The sequence below is a fragment of the Eleutherodactylus coqui genome, chromosome 3 (genome assembly GCF_035609145.1).
Source record: "Eleutherodactylus coqui strain aEleCoq1 chromosome 3, aEleCoq1.hap1, whole genome shotgun sequence".
In the NCBI taxonomy this organism is placed as follows: Eukaryota; Metazoa; Chordata; class Amphibia; order Anura; family Eleutherodactylidae; genus Eleutherodactylus; species Eleutherodactylus coqui.
In genome coordinates, this window is record NC_089839.1 from 285,149,608 (window position 1) to 285,166,861 (window position 17,254).

Genomic DNA, 17,254 nt, shown 5'->3' on the forward strand with positions numbered 1-17,254 from the left:
TGCAGGTACCCGTGACCTTTCCGCAATGTCAAATTGCAGATGGGTCGCGGGTCGGACAGCTTCCATTGACTTCAATGGAAGCCGTCCGTGTGGAATCCACACGAAAATAGAGCATGCTGCGATTTTATTTCCGCAAGTGGAAATCGCAATTCCTTGAATGTATGCAGGATACCGCGGATCGTCCACGTGGGTGACAATCACAAATTTCCAAATTCAGATCCGGTCGGCTGAGACCGACCTTAGACAGCAATGGTACTGGAACTAGTTTTCTGCTTTTATAGTCCATCTATGCTAAGGAACGGCGAGCTGTGTGTTCAGACATGATAGTTGGAGCAGCAGCATTGTATTCAACTGCAGTTTGCTTGATTGTGCACTGCCTGTTCATCAGAATGATTCTTGACATCCTCCTCTGACTCCTTTTATTGACGAGTTATTTACATCCACAGGATCCCCTTTCACCGGGTATTTTTCTCGATCACACCATTCTCTGTATACTCTATGCAGTATTACATGAGAAAACCCCACAAGGTTGGCAGTGACATCCTGGCCCCGGCTAGTCTATCACCGATGACCAGTCTTATTGGAAGTCGCTCAGATCACTGGATTTCCCCATTCTAATGGGGATTTACATTAAATCTGATCCACAGATAACTTATCACATAGTTTTATGCTGCATGGGTCTCATTTATATACAGGGGGGCTCCAATCGTGAAAGGGCCAGGGTTTGTAATAAAGTGGCCGTTCCACCTACTTAACACAATGATCTGTAAATAATCTGTATTCTTTCCTTCTTTTCTCATATGTATTCTACAGAACTCCGAGGCTCCTAATAGACTATTCACATGTAAATAATGGTACAGTAACTCCAGAGTCCTGAATGTGAGGACGAGTATTCAGCACAATGCACTGATTGCTGGATATAACTAGAGACCTGAAATGCAAATACAGCATTAATTCTATAAAAAAACGCATTTTTGTTGTGCTGTCCTTGACAATCTGTGATAAAAATAAATGGCCTCTACTGAATATGCAGACCTTCCTGAGTACAACCGCAAAGTCGTTCTATCTAAAATCTAGCCACATAAACAATAATAAGGTAATGTTATGTAAAACGCAGCATGAGGTTGATTAAATAGGAAAAGACAAAGAACATTGAAAAACCTATCTGTTTATTCGTACACGGTCTTGACGAAAGCATCGGTAGACACATAGAGGGTGATGAAGTTTGATTTTATTCCCATTTTGCAATACAGTTTTGGTCTGTCTTTGGCTTCAATGACCACAAAAACCCTCCTAGGTAGGGACAAAAGCGTGGGAGAATTTTCCTTCATTCCTCGAGGAGAGCTTTCATCCCAAAGTTGCTTGATAGGACTGAAATCTTGATTTTGGGTTGGCCAATAGAGTTTTCAGACATTCTGCTTCTTAGACCAAGCCTCCACATGGCATACTGTATGACATGATGCTTGGTTATGTTGGTAGACATGGAGTTGTACCAAAGTATTGCCAAAGGATAGGTAATGCTACATTGTCCGGAATGTCTCTGTACCCATTGGCATTGAGGGTACGCTTCACTATAACCAATGGCCCTAGCGCTTCCCAGCAGTAAAACCCCCAACACCATAACAGAACATCCTCCAATGTTCACTGTTGGATGATGCAGACGCCTAGAACTTGCTCTCTAGGCAACCGTCACACCCATCTGATCGGAAGATGGTGTACTGTGATTCAGCTGTCCACAACACTTGCTTCCACTCATTTACAGTCCAAGAACAACGCTCCATCCACCATCGCAGGTGATCCTGAGCATTCACTGCTGTGATGTTGGGCTTGTGTGCAGCCACTCGTCCAAGGTAACCCTTCACATGTGGTTCCATACGGAGGGTTCTCGTGCTAACACAACTTCCTGGACTCCCAGTTCCCTGACCTTTGAGCCCCATAATGTAGTTTTGTGGGACTCATAGGGAATGAGAGGTTCCCTTTAAAAACAGACCAAAAAAACCAAAAATATTGCGAAGCATATGCCTTTTAATAAATTTGGCGTAAATTACTTCAACAAACTTCAGTGTTAGACTGGTGTGTGAAATGCTCTTCCTAATAAACCTCAAATAGAGTAAAGTAATGTCTACCAATGAAGAGCAAAATCACATAGTAGTCTGTAGTATAGTGGTGTGATTGGAAGGAACGTGTCTAACTATGCTTAAAAAGGTTGTATCAAAATTAACTTTTATCACCTATCTTTATGATAGGTGATAAAAGCCTAATCTGTGAGGGACCCCCGACGATTCCGAGAATGGAGGTCCCATGTCTCCTTCCCCTGTGAGTAGGACATTGAATGGAGCAATGTTTGTGCATGCACCGTGCCGCTCTATTCATCTTCAGTGATACTATCAGAGATAGCTAAGCTTGTACTCTGCTAGTTACATTGCTCCCACTCCATTCAATCTACACAACATCCCAGGTGGGAGCAGCGAGCCTGCATTTGCGAAAAGAGGGGGCACAGGACTCCCCATTCTAAGGATCGCTGGGGATCTCCCACCGATCAGACTTTTATCACCTATGCTGTGGACGGATGATAAAAGTTGCTTTTGGTACTATCCCTTTAAGAGTCCAACTTCTTAAGATACAATTGCAGTATGAAAGCAAAACCCTCAACAGTCTACTTCGGTACAACCCCTTTAAGGACAAATGCACCCAATTTATTAAGAGGCGTGAGTCTTAATACATTTGGCACAAATTGATCCAACGAGCGTCAGTGTTCGAATGGCATATGAAATACTGTTCTTCATAAATCCCTCCTTTATAGTATAGTGATGTCTATGAAGTGCAAAATCACAGTAGTCTGTAGTACACAGTATAGTGGTTGGGTTTGAAGGAACGTGTCTGACAATGCTTAACATGGGCAGACAGACTGTGCGGTTGGCTGATTCACAAGTCCCAAGGGCATGGCAACTGATAGTGCCCAAAACCCATCTTCTTGTCCCCTCCCAGTAGATTATAGAGCCTTTTAATAAGCTCTTCCATGAAGTGGCCAGTGGAGCAGGCTGGCTGACTATATCATGTGAGAGGAGATGTATCACCCATAATGATGACTACATACTGATAGACATTCAGTGTTTCTAAACCATTGTTACTATCTGATTTTGTATTCTATTTCCTGTACATGATTATGGGGGCGGCCATCTTGCCTGAGCTGCTGTTAACAGCATTCAGTGATATGCTTTACAGCAGCCACATGGACTGTAGTCTGGAAATTTACATGATCTCACCCGCAAAAAATTGCTAATTAATGACCTTGTTGGGCTTTACATACAAATGAATAGGCTGCAGATTGGTTAATGTAAGGAGTATTCTCTGTTGTTAAGAGTTTTCAGAGTTCTGCTACTTTCTGGAATAAGAGTCAAACTCTGTTAACCTAACATGGACTGGATGATAAAACTGCAAAAGTACATCGAAAATATATAGTTTAGGAGAAAAGAAAATAATTAATTTAAGGGATTAGTCCCAAAGCTCTAGAGAAGGAAAGGGTTGAGCATCTACTAATAGGGATGTGATCCAAATAGTAAAGTAGATTTTGTGAGATAGTTAGCAGGGTGCTGCCAGTCCAATTACTGCAACCGTGGGCAACGGGGCGTGAAAGGGCTCGTCATGAAGAAAAGAAAATAATAGACGCAACCCCTTAAAATATAAGGCACATTTAGACAACGGGATTAAACAGATATTTCTTTATTCCGTGTTTCCTAAAAATAAGACAATGTCTTATAATATTTTTTTGCCCCCAAATAGGCACTAGGTCTTATTTTTAGGAAATGTCTTATTATTATACCTATCTAGCAGGCTCGGTCCAAGTCGCTCCTGCTGCTCTCCAAAGCTCCAATGTGCTGAGCCACGGCATTGGTTGGCCAACTTATAAATCCTGCCTCCACCACACGATGGCTGTGCTTGATGCTCAGCCAATGAATGCAGTGCTTGAAAAACCAATCATAGCCATCGCATTGGTTAATCGTACGCTGCATTGATTGGTTTTCGAGCGCTGATCAGCCAAGAAGAGCCATCACTTCCTGGAGTTGGGATTTATGGTAGTAATCTTCTGTGGGTAAACAAGGACTGCAGGGCGCACAGCTGAGCTCCGGACAGCAGCAGGAGGATCCAGACCGAGCCTGCTAGGTATTTCTTTTTTCATGTTATGGAGTAGGGCTTATTTTCAGGGTAGGGCTTATATTTCAAACCTCTCCAAAAATCCTGAAAAATTAGGGTAGGGCTTATTTTCAGGGTAGGTATTATTTTCGGGTAAACAGGACACTTAGCTCAACAGGAAGCACATGACACGTTTCGGGGACACAGCCGCTTCTTCAAAAGTGCTGGATAGAGTACGTTAATGTTTCTGCAGAGGATCTAACTGCACACTGTGCCAAAGTACGGTGTCTGAAGAAGCCCTCATAGCACTGCAGTTCTTTTTTCTTCAGGAAATCTAACTTTTCCTACCCCACTGAGTATACACACCAACTCTTACTGGATTCTGCCCTATAGCTTTTTCGCCAAAGACCTCCGAACACCTCTAGTTTAATTATGATCACCCTGTATGTATCTAAATCCTTCCATGCAGCCATATAGAGTACATTTAAAAGTGTAACTCAATAGGGCTAAAGGGGATAATCGCAAAATATAAATCCTCTGTACTTTTAAGACTTCTCTCCTTGTTCTTGACCATGACCTATAATACAGCAAATACGGACAATAACTGCTGCCTGCTGTGCGCTGGGCTTGCAGACAGCCTAAGTAGGTAATTTACATGATAGACTACAGAATTAATATACACATTATACATGTTTCAATACACAAATTCCATTAATTTAAGTTGGGGAGCTCATGGGGAATATTTACCAGCTGAATAACACCGTACTGAGAAGCTTACATAGCAATAAGTATTATTTCATAGGGAACATGGTTATATTGTTGCATAAGAGCACTTCAGCTGTAAGAATATTACATATGGTATTCAGAGCTGCTACATATCTATAGCATTGGATGCTGTACAGTATATCAATTGGCGTTGAGTATCTCTATGGCACAACTCACACAGTGATCTATGGTATGTTGTTCTACATCGCGAATGCCTAAAGTATCTATAGTAAAAGTTTTAAAGGGTTTTCTGGGCAAAAACTATTGATGACCTATCAGGATAGGTCATCGACAGCTAATTAGAAGGGATATGTTGCTCCGGATTCCTGGAGATCAGTTGATCATCTGGCCCCCTGTCAGTGCAGGAAGGCACTGACGTCATTAACAAGGTCAAAGGTAGAAGCCTCATAAAGGACTTCATTCCCATTGAAATCAATGGGAGCTGAAGCCTCCTATTACATTTCCAGCACTTCTGGCTCCAACACTGCAGTCAGATGCAGAAGTGTAATAAGAGGCAGCAGTCCCATTGATTTCAATGCGAGTGAAACCCTCTATGGTGCTCTCACATCTGACTCTGATGATGACGTCCAGCCCTTCTGAATTGACATTAGGCTGGGCGATCAGCTGATTACTAGGAATCCGGACTGGCGGGTCAATGACCTATTCTGAAGATAGTTCATCAATGGCATTTGCCTGGAAACCCCCTTTAAGCACTACATATCATGTCATGGTGCAGAACAGAAAATATGAAGAACATCAATGGCAGAATGATAGTGTCTACACAGTGACGGACACTGACAGAAGGCTCCTTTGTAGGTACATTGATACACAACAGTTAAAGAGGTTTGTCCAGGCCTAGACAGAAGGGTCCACTATTTCGCCAGAAGCAGTGGTCAGAAATGCTATATTTTCTCCTTAGGGAGAGCACCAAGATGGTGAATGAGGAGACAAAAGGCCATTCATTACCCAGAGGAGCATGAATGACCTTTTGAGTCTCCTCACTCACCATCTTGGAACTCTCCCTAAGGAGAAAAGATAGTGTTTCTGACCCCCCATCCCAGGCCTCTCACTGGCAAAGCCAGGCTCCTACTGAACACCGATGAAGGGCAAATGCCCTAAAACAGCTGTCTGTACATGAAGTCTGGCTTTGCTTTTAATTCCCAATCATTGTTTCAAGGCCTGTATATAAAGTCTAATTTTGGCTTGAAGGAGTGCTGCTTTCAATAGGTGGCACTGTGGAGGTATTATTCCATCGCCCTTATTTGTATATTACCCAGAGGAGCATGAATGGCCTTTTGAGCCTCCTCACTCACTGTCTAAGTGCTCTCCCTAAGGAGAAAAGATAGTGTTTCTGACCCCCATCCCAGGCCTTTCACTAGTAAAGCCAGACTCCTACTGAACACTGATGAAGAGCAAACACCCTGAAACAGCTGTCTGTACATGGAGTCTGGCTTTGCTTTTAATTCTCAGTCATTGTTACAAGGCTTGTATAAAGAGTCTAACTTTGGATTGAAGGAATGCTGCCTTCCAATAGGTGGCACTGTGGAGGTATTATTCCTTCTCCCTTATTTCCAGAAACAGTGCCACGCCTGTCCATGGGTTATGCCTTGTAATACAACTTATTCCCATTCAAAGGACTTGAGCTACAGTGCAATAGCACTGGGCCCCGGCACCCTGATTTGTAAGAACAATGTGATCATTATAGAGCCTCTATCTTGTCTCACTAGCAAATCCTCCTGCGAACAAATTTCTCTGTTGAGATACAATCTCACAGAAATTGTGAGCCAAAGGAATCAATCATTCCATCATACAGCATCCAGTGCCGGGCTCAGCTTAGATGGTACCCTGTGCAGAATTATTTTGGCACTCCGCCAATCCCGTCATAAAAAAAAAAGCTATATAGGTTGTAATGATAGGCAGCGTGTATGTATTCTACTTGTGCAGCCGGCAGCAAGATAGCAGCATATCCTCACCAGAACATCTCAGTGAATAAATACTGTACTAGAACCAAGCTCGTAACATAAATACAGCTCCACAACCAAGCTCATAACATAAATTCAGCAACAGAGTCAAGCTCATATCATAAATTCAACACCAGAATCAAGCTCATAACATGAATACGACACCAGAACCAAGCTCATAACAAATATACAATCAGGACCAAGCTCATAACATGAATACAGCACCAGAACCAAGCTTGGTATAAAGATTCAGCACCAGAACTAAGCACATAAAATAAATATAGCATCAGAACCAAGCTCATAACATGAATACAGCTCTAGAACCAAGCTCATAACACAGTATCAGGACCAAGCTCATAACATGACTACAGCACCAGAACCAAGCTTAGTAAATAGACACAGCTCCAGAACCAAGCTCATAGCATAAATACAGCACCATAACCAAGCTCATAGCATAAATACAGCCCCAGAACCAAGTTCAGTATATAAATACAGCACCAGAATCAAACTCAGTACATCAACACATCATGAACAAATCTCAGTATATACATGGAACTAAGCTCATAACATACATACAGGGCAGAACAAAGCAATTGCTTGTGGGGGTGCCAATGTGCTGACCATGGCACCTTAGAACATCAGAGTGGAGGAAAGAGAACCAGGAGGAGGTTGATTCATGTAGCTCCACAAAACACTGCCACAAAGAGGAAGAAGATCAGCTGACCAGGCGGAGCTAAGAGAGGTGATCGCCCCCAGCCTACATCCACCTAGTCCCCTCCAGAAGATGTTCATCGGCACCCCGTGCAACCACATGGGTGTCACTTATCTAATGCTGGCCATGACAGTATCTTATATTGTAGTAGGAAGCATAATTCTGGGTTATAGCAGGGGTAGGGAATATGTCCTGGGTGATGGGTGCCAGGGAAGGCGTCAATGAGCCACTCATCCTTCGTCAAGATATCTAGATGCAGGACTAGATCAGTGAACTCTTTGCCCCTTGTGTTTAAAGATATATCTTCTATGGGCCTCACATGGCGCAGAGTGTTAAGGCAGCAGTATGCAGTCCTAAGCTCTCACTCATGACCTGAAGGTTGCGAATTCAATCCCTGCATGGCTCAGGTAGCCGGCTCAAGGTTGACTCAGCCTTCCATCCTTCTGAGGTCAGTACCAAGTACCAAGCTTGGTGGGGGGTAATAAATAAAAAAAATACCTGAAAGAGCTGCGGAATAAGTTGGTGCTATACAAATAACAAAATGTATTTCTTTTTATTTCTATGGTGCCGGTGGCCCCCCTTTGTCTATAGAGCCCCGTGAAGCTGCCTATATGGCATATCCTCCCCTAGTTTTACAAACATAAATCAAAATTAATTCTACAAACCCCACATTCCGGTGATATATACATCCGCTGCCGTACACGCCTTACAGAAAGGTATATAGAATAGCATTGCGATGAATTTTTTTGAAACCATGTCACATCGTATCACAGGGATGATTTAGACTTGAGGCTTACGGCCGTATTCTGTGAAGTAAAGTTCCCACAGTAACAGACTGCTCTCATTTCCCAGAAATAGTAAGCGCGCTTTCGTTCGCTGTCATGCATCACGCAGAAAAAGCCTCCTAGAAGCATCTAAAGTGATGGGAGCTCAGTCACATCTCCCTAGCTCCCTGGCAGGTCTATACAAGCCATTGTGAGAACCAGGCCTACTGCACATCCACCTGCGTCTAGGGCCGTCACCTTGCGGCCCCCTCCTCGCTCTTGCGTTCGCCAGCCTCAGCATTTACTTGGCTGCGCACAGTCCCTGTTAATGGCACTTGTGAAGAAGCCTCCATTAGCGTGGAAAGAGAAATCTTTCAATGTGTGTATGACACCCGGTGCCACTTCGCACCTGCTCTGCAGATCTGCTAATTTCACGCTTGCCGCTTCATATCAGGAATCCTCTCAGACAGATTGAGGTCCCCTAACTACCCCTGGTGTAGACGAGCGCGCCCTTATGAATGCGTAAGATATGGCTTCAAATATGGATTTTTTTTTAAAGGTCCATTTATTAACCCCTTCGATGCATTAGGGGAGGCAGCGTCTTGTGTTCACGACCTTTGGGTGTCGGAGCAGAAGCAAAATTCATGAATTGCCTTCGATCTTCTATTGGCATGCGAAAAGGTTGGCGAAGAACAGCAGAATTTAGAAGAGTCATCCAATCAATGCAAAATACGTCTATAGAAAGCAAGATCATGCAATTCATATGAAGAATGAAAGCTATTACTCTACTGATGTCATGTTATGCCTTTCACCTCATTCCTGACTATCCCTTTTAACACTAGATTTGTCTATCTACAGATGTGATAGCTTTCTGTGTCAAGTTCCTACCTTAAAGGGGCTCTACCAAAATGGCAAGTTATCCACTATCCACTGGATATCCATTGAATAGGAGATAACTTCCTGATTGGTGGGGCCTGAGCCCCCCGTTAATCTCAAAAACTGGGATCCCACATCCTTCTCAGTGTGGGGTTACTGCACCCCCGTAGTGAGGAGGAGGCTGAATGGAGCTCTGGTTGCACAAGCACAGTAGCACTCCATTCGCAGTCAAGATACCTGAGTGGTACCCACTTGGGTATTTCTGTTTGCTCCATTGAAATTAATAGAGCGCTAATCGCATATGCAGGATAAGGGATAATTTGCAATTTTAGTACAGCCCCTTTTAGCACTTGAAAAGCTATTGTTCTCTTAAAGAAACACACCAGTTTCAGGAGGGAGGGACGGGTATATTACCTACAGTTGTTATGTGCCACCCCTTCGATCTACCAGGTTCGGCCATCCAAGATGGGCACAGGAATTTTCTAACTACCTAATTCACACTGTGCACTGCTGTCTGATTGGCTAGCCTTGATAACATAAGGAGTGCTGACCAATCAGAGAGCAGGTATTGTGTTAGTAGTCTAACACTACCGATGTACTGGGGGGATTAGTTAACATGAAGATTGCATCGACCATGTTGGACAGCCAAAAACAAGACCTAAAACTGGCAGTTCAAAGGGATAGCAAAGAAAAGGAACAGCAGGTAATATACCCCCTCCCTCTCTGGATTTAGTCCTGAAACTAGGGGTCACTTTAACAGAACAAAAAAACATTGAAAAGCAATTGAAAGGGCAAATAAACCGTGACACAGAACGTTATCTTAAGACGCTAAGAGGCAAGTTAATCTTTGCTATATATTTACCTACCTACCTGTCTATCAACTATCTCATATCTATCTATCTATCTATGTATCTATCTATCTATCTATCTCATATCTATCTATCTATCTATCTCTCATATTTATCTATCTATCTATCTCATATCTATCTATCTATCTATCTATCTATCTATCTATCTATCTATCTATCTATCTCATATCTATCTATCTATCTATCTCATATCTATCTATCTATCTATCTCATATCTATCTATCTATCTATCTCATATCTATCTATCTATCTATCTCTCATATTTATCTATCTATCTATCTCATATCTATCTATCTATCTATCTATCTATCTATCTATCTATCTATCTATCTCATATCTATCTATCTATCTATCTCATATCTATCTATCTATCTATCTCATATCTATCTATCTATCTATCTCATATCTATCTATCTATCTATCTCATATCTATCTATCTATCTATCTCATATCTATCTATCTATCTATCTATCTATCTATCTATCTATCTATCTCATATCTATCTATCTATCCCATATCTATCTATATATCTATCTCATATCTATCTATCTATCTATCTATCTATCTATCTATCTATCTATCTATCTCATATCTATCTATCTATCTATCTATCTCATATCTATCTATCTATCTCTCATATTTATCTATCTATCTATCTATCTATCTATCTATCTATCTATCTATCTATCTATCTATCTATCTATCTATCTCATATCTATCTATCTATCTGTCTATCTCATATCTATCTATCTATCTATCTATCTCATATCTATCTCTCTCTCTCTCTCTCATATTTATCTATCTCTCTATCTATCTATCTATCTATGTATCTATCTATCTATCTATCTATATCTCTTATATACAGAACACACAAACCTGCATTCCATTCCTTTCATGAAGATAGCTAAAAATACAATTCAGCTTAACGATGGCTCCTTTATAACATGGTAACACCTCCATATACTGCAGTATGCTTTAGCTGTATATATAGGTTTACCCTTCTAGACTTTATAAACCGTCTGTTTCCTTATTGGTGCTTTTGTGAAAGATTCCTTGTATATAGCATATATCATGGGGAATATTTACTAGGTGTCACATGGGCGTTCCGCACATTTATGCACGCTTTTGTGCTATGTATTTGCACAATAAGGGCTCCCACCCACTAGCGTTTTTTTACTGCGAAATTCGCGTTTTTTTTTTCTGCAGGGGTCTTTGGGCTATGGGAGTTGTAAAGCTAAAATCGCGATTGCGCAAAATCGCGATTTCGCGGTAAATTGCGATTTTGCGCAATCGCGATTTTAGCTTTACAAGTCCCATAGACCCCCTGTAGAAAAAAAAAACGTGCGAATTTCGCAGTGAAAAAAAACGCTAGTGGGTGGGAGCCCTAACATTGCATATTTGTGCACATACCCATTCGATGAATAATAATTTAAGTACAGGAAAAAAACTTTGGCCTAAAAGATAAAATTATAATTTTCTATTTTAGGCCAAAGTTTTTCAATATACTTAAAGCAAACATTTGAGAATCTTAAAGGGCCACTCCGGTGATTTTTTCCCCCATTCATTATGTAGCTATTCCACAGTATGAGGAAGGGTTACCTCCATTAGTTATTCCTTTCTATCTGAATCTCCTGACCTCTTTTTCCTCATATGGTCATGTGATCTCAGTTCTGAGCAGCTCAGATCTACTTGGGTTTATGTGGTCTGAAACTAGTCAATTTCACATTCTGCATGAATCCTACTACAGTAACTGCCTAGATGGGGGCACAGGCACGCCTGTCTTAGTTACTGATGATGATCACACAGCTCCTGTCACATAGTTATAATAGGCGAGATCACAGCTCATCCTCCTGACTGTATTTTTATGTCCCCCCAGCAGGCAGAAATGGTACAGTCTCTAGCTATTTCAGTGCTAATGCATCATGGACTAGATTTGAAAGTGAAAGTAAACAATGTCATTCTCAAGATGGTGTCTGATAATCATCAGACAGGAGGCTGCACTGTGTGGAAGTCACTGCAATAACAGAAGAGAATTCCAGAGTGTAACAGGTAATGAGAAAGGGGAGGGGGGGTGAAGAGATGGGGTTTTACCGGAGGGGCCCTTTAAACGTTACATAAGTATTCCTCCTGTAGCAGCATCAGTACCATATTTATATCTCTGGATGCTATAAGTGTAATATAACATGTCTTGGCACCCTTTCCTCCAAAATCAACTCTTTCTATTACTGTACTAGGACCTGTATACTACATATAGTGTTATATTATACACATATATATTTAAGTGAGACTACAGCACCAACAAATGGGAAATGTGGCCCTGAGTAACAAGGTCATTTGGGACTTCAGCTTTGTTCCCTATGAGCTTCCAGTACATTGTGTTATAGCTGGTGATGCAGAGATCATATTCCAACCATATTTCCTCTACTTAGAATCAGCAAAAACAGTACAGAAAGGTCACTTTGTCCCAAAATTGAGTTTTTTTCAAACCAGATAAGAAGTTTTAATGTTGCACAGTGCTACAGACTCTAACAGGATCTGTAGTCGAGGCTTCTATCAATTCAACGGCAGTAAAGGAATGTTTGGAAAGTAGAGAAAATAGTTTTTTTCCCCCATAAACAGTGCTGTCTTCATCATCGGCTTCATCTGGTATTGTAGCTCAGCCTCATTCTAAGTGCTGTAATACCAGACATAGCCTATGGACAAGAGTGGCGCTGTTTTGGGGAAAAAAAGCATTTTTTTCTAACCTCATACATCCTGTCTTAAGAAGTATTCCCATCTTCTTTATTTCATAGTCGCATAAGTATCTCATAGGTGGGGGTCTAGCGACTTTTGCTACACCAGGTATCCAGACTAAATGAAAATGTGGCCATCTGCTATGGGAACAGGTTCCACCAAGCTTGGATATCCTAAAAATTTGGAGCCACGTGAAAATAGTCCCTGTTTAACTCATCTGGCAGAACAGGGGTCACACCTTACTGACAGAGGCAGAACTTGAAGCTGCTGGGCCTCATTACAAAACCTGTAAGGATGGCTGTACGCGGGAAAAGTATCAACCGAAGAGTCTCCCAATAGAGAGAATATAAATTATCGTTTTTCCGTATAACACCAAGTGACAAGTGAAAGTTCATTCGCTAGTCTCTGCATTTCAGCTCACCTAAAAATAGTCGCCAGTTGATTAATTATATTACATTAATAATTATGCAGGCATGTGCGTAGTATTTTTGTGGAACGAACAATGCTTTTTTGCGTGGCCATTGGCACATTTTACTGCACTTTTTCCGTGAGCACGGCATGTGCATTTACACACTGCAAAAAAAAAAAAAAAAACACCAATTGAAACGACTAATTAGTCTAATGCGTTCAAGATGGTTTTTTTTTCCCAGCACAATCATGCAGTGTTTTACGCATCCACTAGGATATTTTGCACACATCTGCGAAATATTGGCTTCCATTGGGAATGTTGGTGCACAAATGCGCAGGAAAATAGAGCGCGCAGCATTTTTTTCGCGCTAGGGAAATATACACATGTGAATGAACCCATGGAAATCAATGGGTTCTATTCTCTGTATATTGTGCACGCGTCGTACTGGTCTCATATGGGGAAGAGAGACACAAACAACATTTTAGCGCTTCAATAGCCGCGCTAAGAATCGCGATTATAAGAGCACTAAATTGCGTGAACGGACAACAGCCGCTATTCTCTGCGAGTTTACATGGCTGGCTGCGGCATCTTGCAGTGCACTGATGCCACAGCCCCGAAATCCCTTGGCCGCCAGAACAATGAAAGACATCCCCGCAGGGAGATTAAACTCCCATAGACTCCCATAGGAGACTATGGAACAGCAGGCAATATGCCATCAAAAGATAGGACAAATCCTATCTCTTGATGGGGAGAAATCTCGACATCGAAAACTCATGCCTATTGCGCAATCTTTTGACACATCAAAAAATCGCTCATCTGAAAAAAACGATTGGAAACCATAGCTTCTTTTGGCTGCGATTTTTGGACGCACCTACTGTGCGTCAAAGTGACTCTCGTGTGAAAGAAGCCTAAGGCCTCATGTCCACGGGGAAAATCAGGCCCGCTACGGATACTTCATGGAGAATCTGCAGCGGGTCCCTCCTGCCCCGCGGACATGAGGGCTGAAAATAAGAATAAACTCACCTGCTGCGGGTTGTGCGGTTCTTCCCTTCTTTATGGCCGGATCTTCTTTCTTTGGCCGGGCGGATGTGCTTGGCACGCCGGCATGCGCCGGGCACATCTGCCGGGCCGAAGAAAGAAGATCCGGCCGTGAAGGAAGGAAGATCTGCATCGCCCGGAGCAGGTGAGTTTAATTCAGGCGCGGGTCTCCTGCGGATCCGGACGGCTTCCATAGGCTTCAATAGAAGCCTGCAGGAGCCGTCCCCGCGGGAGACCTGCACGAAAGTGGAGCCAATGTCCATTTTTTTTTTATGCTCCAGAATTTTTTAAATTCACTTTTATTGACCATCCGTGGGTATTTATCTACCCGCGGGTGGTCAATGCATCCCTATGGGGTGCGGATCCGCGTGCGGGTGATCCACTGCGGATTTTAATTGTTCTTTTGCCCGTGGACATGAGGCCTAAGGCTCCAGGGAGCGGCGCACCCATTACAGTTACGCCCTTACTTAATGATCTGAAGGCTAAAAAAAAGGGTTATTCCGTTACCGCGCTTTAGTGAAATGTGTTTTTTCCGAAGCCAGACCCAAACCAGCGTGTGTCCATCCAAATGAGACGTCACATTGTCAGCCGCGATATTTACTTTTATCTTTGGAACCGTTTATGCGTCTCCCGCTTTACAAATCAACAGCTCTGTCAATACATCCGTTTGATTCCAGGGTTTAAGACGAACCTGTCTCAACATTGATAAATTGTCATCCGGCTCCAGACAAAGCAGCCTCTTATGTGCAGTCATTTTACTTCTTGATCTCGTTACTATGATTCATTTGGCAAAATCTTTCTATCGGTTAGCAACGTTCAGGCACGTAAACCTGCGCACCGCCTGCTGCAGATTCTATTCCCTTCTTCCCACTTTCCGACAGAACAGTGCTTTTTAGGCTGCAAGACAAATTATTCCGTGTCTGAATGCTTTTTAAAAAAGCAAATTAATTCTAGCAGCTAATGATTTAAATTGTGGCATGACCTCTATCTCTAATTTACACTTGAATTATTTATCCAGGAAACGGCGCAGTCAGGAAATCTGAATCATACCTTTTTACTACTTAAAATGCCAGGCTGATTAATTAAGATAAATAAATCAAAATGGAAAACAACAAAAAAGTTACTTTTATCTGTGATTACAATTTACCAAACCGACAATGAAGCTCCATAAAACAAAAAGTAGATTTTTTTACGCTCACAGTTTATAGACAGGAAAACATGGCGTTGTGCCGTTCATGAAAGCTAATGCATTATCCTATATACAGATAGCGGTGGAGGACGCAGCCGGAAAACTGCAGCAAAATTACAGATTATACAGACAGGGGGACTTGTTTTTTGTATGGCGCCAACTTACTCTACAGTGCTTTCAGGTAATTTATTTATTACCCCTCCAGCAAGCTCATTTTACCAACCTCAGAAGGATGAGTTGACCTTGAGCCAGCTACCTGAACCAAGCAGGGATTGAACCTGCAACCTTCAGGTTGTGAGCAAGAGCTTAGCACTGCATACTACTGCTGCCTTAAAACTCTGCACCACAGGGGGCCCAACCAAGAATCTTGTGTGAATTTGGTGTGTTGCGAGACTCACAAAACTTGCACGACTATGAATTGAATGAAGTCATATACATGAGCGATGTCCTATCTCTTTGCCTTCCTTGGAAAGCATTGCATGGCGTTGAAAACAATGGGATACACTTGCCGATCCTCTAACACATCTGTAAGCCGTATCGTAGGCTCGCTACTGCACAGTAGGGATGGGAGGCGTTTTTGTCAGAAAAACGCTTTCCGTCGGCATGAAAACGCACGTTGGGGAGCACAATATCGAGACAAGCTTCTCACCCCCATATCGCGCCCACCTGTGTGTAGGTAGCAACTTCACACGGGCGGATTCACAACTACATTTCAGCGCAACATATTTGCACAGTGAAAAAACTTGATTTGTGCGCATGACTGTGCTAGTACCGTATATTTCTGCGCACGCAGGGCATGTTCATACGCGCACGCGACACCCCTCCACCCTGATTTTAAAAGCTATTTCGCCTAATGAGGTCCAGGCCTGTGCTTTTTCCTGTGGCTTTGCTCATAGTGTGGCTAATAGAGATGAGCGAGTATACTCGCTAAGGCACATTACTCGAGCGAGTAGTGCCTTAGCCGAGTATCTCCCCGCTCATCTCTAAAGATTCGGGGGCCGGCGGGGGGCGGGGAGCGGCGGGGGAAAGCGGGGAGGAACGGAGGGGGGATCTCTCTCTCCCTCTCTCCCCCCCGCTCCCCGCCGCAACTCACCTGTCACCCGCGCCGGCCCCCGAATCTTTAGAGACGAGCGGGGAGATACTCGGCTAAGGCACTACTCGCTCCAGTAATGTGCCTTAGCGAGCATACTCGCTCATCTCTAGTGGCTAATAGTGTGGTACCGTGTAAGCCAAAAAAATCCATGTGATTCTAAATACTCTTGTCTAACGAATGTATTATAGAGGTGATTTCTTTATTGACTAACCAGAAGAATTCTATATGCAAAATTTGAAGGCTGCTTGGGCCTCTTCATCAGGCTGTAGTGCCTATAATTCCTCCAGCCTGATGAAGAGACTTAAGTAGCCTTGAAAGCTTGCCTATATAATTCTTCTGTCTTTTTTTTTATAAAAGAGTATTTAACAGGACAAATATCAACGGGAGTAACACAATAATCTGCAGAATACCCAAAATGAGGTGGGTTCCCAAAATATTTTATGCATTTGGATTATATACAATTCCCTCCTTCACCTGGTATTTCCCATAAAAGTTAACAAATCGGGAAAGACATGCTAGGATATTCTGAAGAAAAAAACAAAATAGATGCAGTGATACTTTTAAACATCTACATGCAGAGGTAGAGTACCACGATGGTCTAACCATAACGTATAGGACCCTAAATATACAATAACGTATAATGGATGGATCCTCCACACATGCTTTTGTGCTCGGTGATATTCTGCAAAACAGCACTCCTCTGGAAGGAAG

The 17,254-nt window shown here is 42.5% G+C and overlaps 1 protein-coding gene across 5 annotated transcripts in view; it reads right to left on the reverse strand.

Annotated features, from left to right (window-relative positions):
• Window positions 1-17,254, reverse strand: part of ELAVL4 (ELAV like RNA binding protein 4) — a 129,884-nt gene that overhangs the window by 54,530 nt on the left and 58,100 nt on the right. The window lies entirely within an intron of this gene.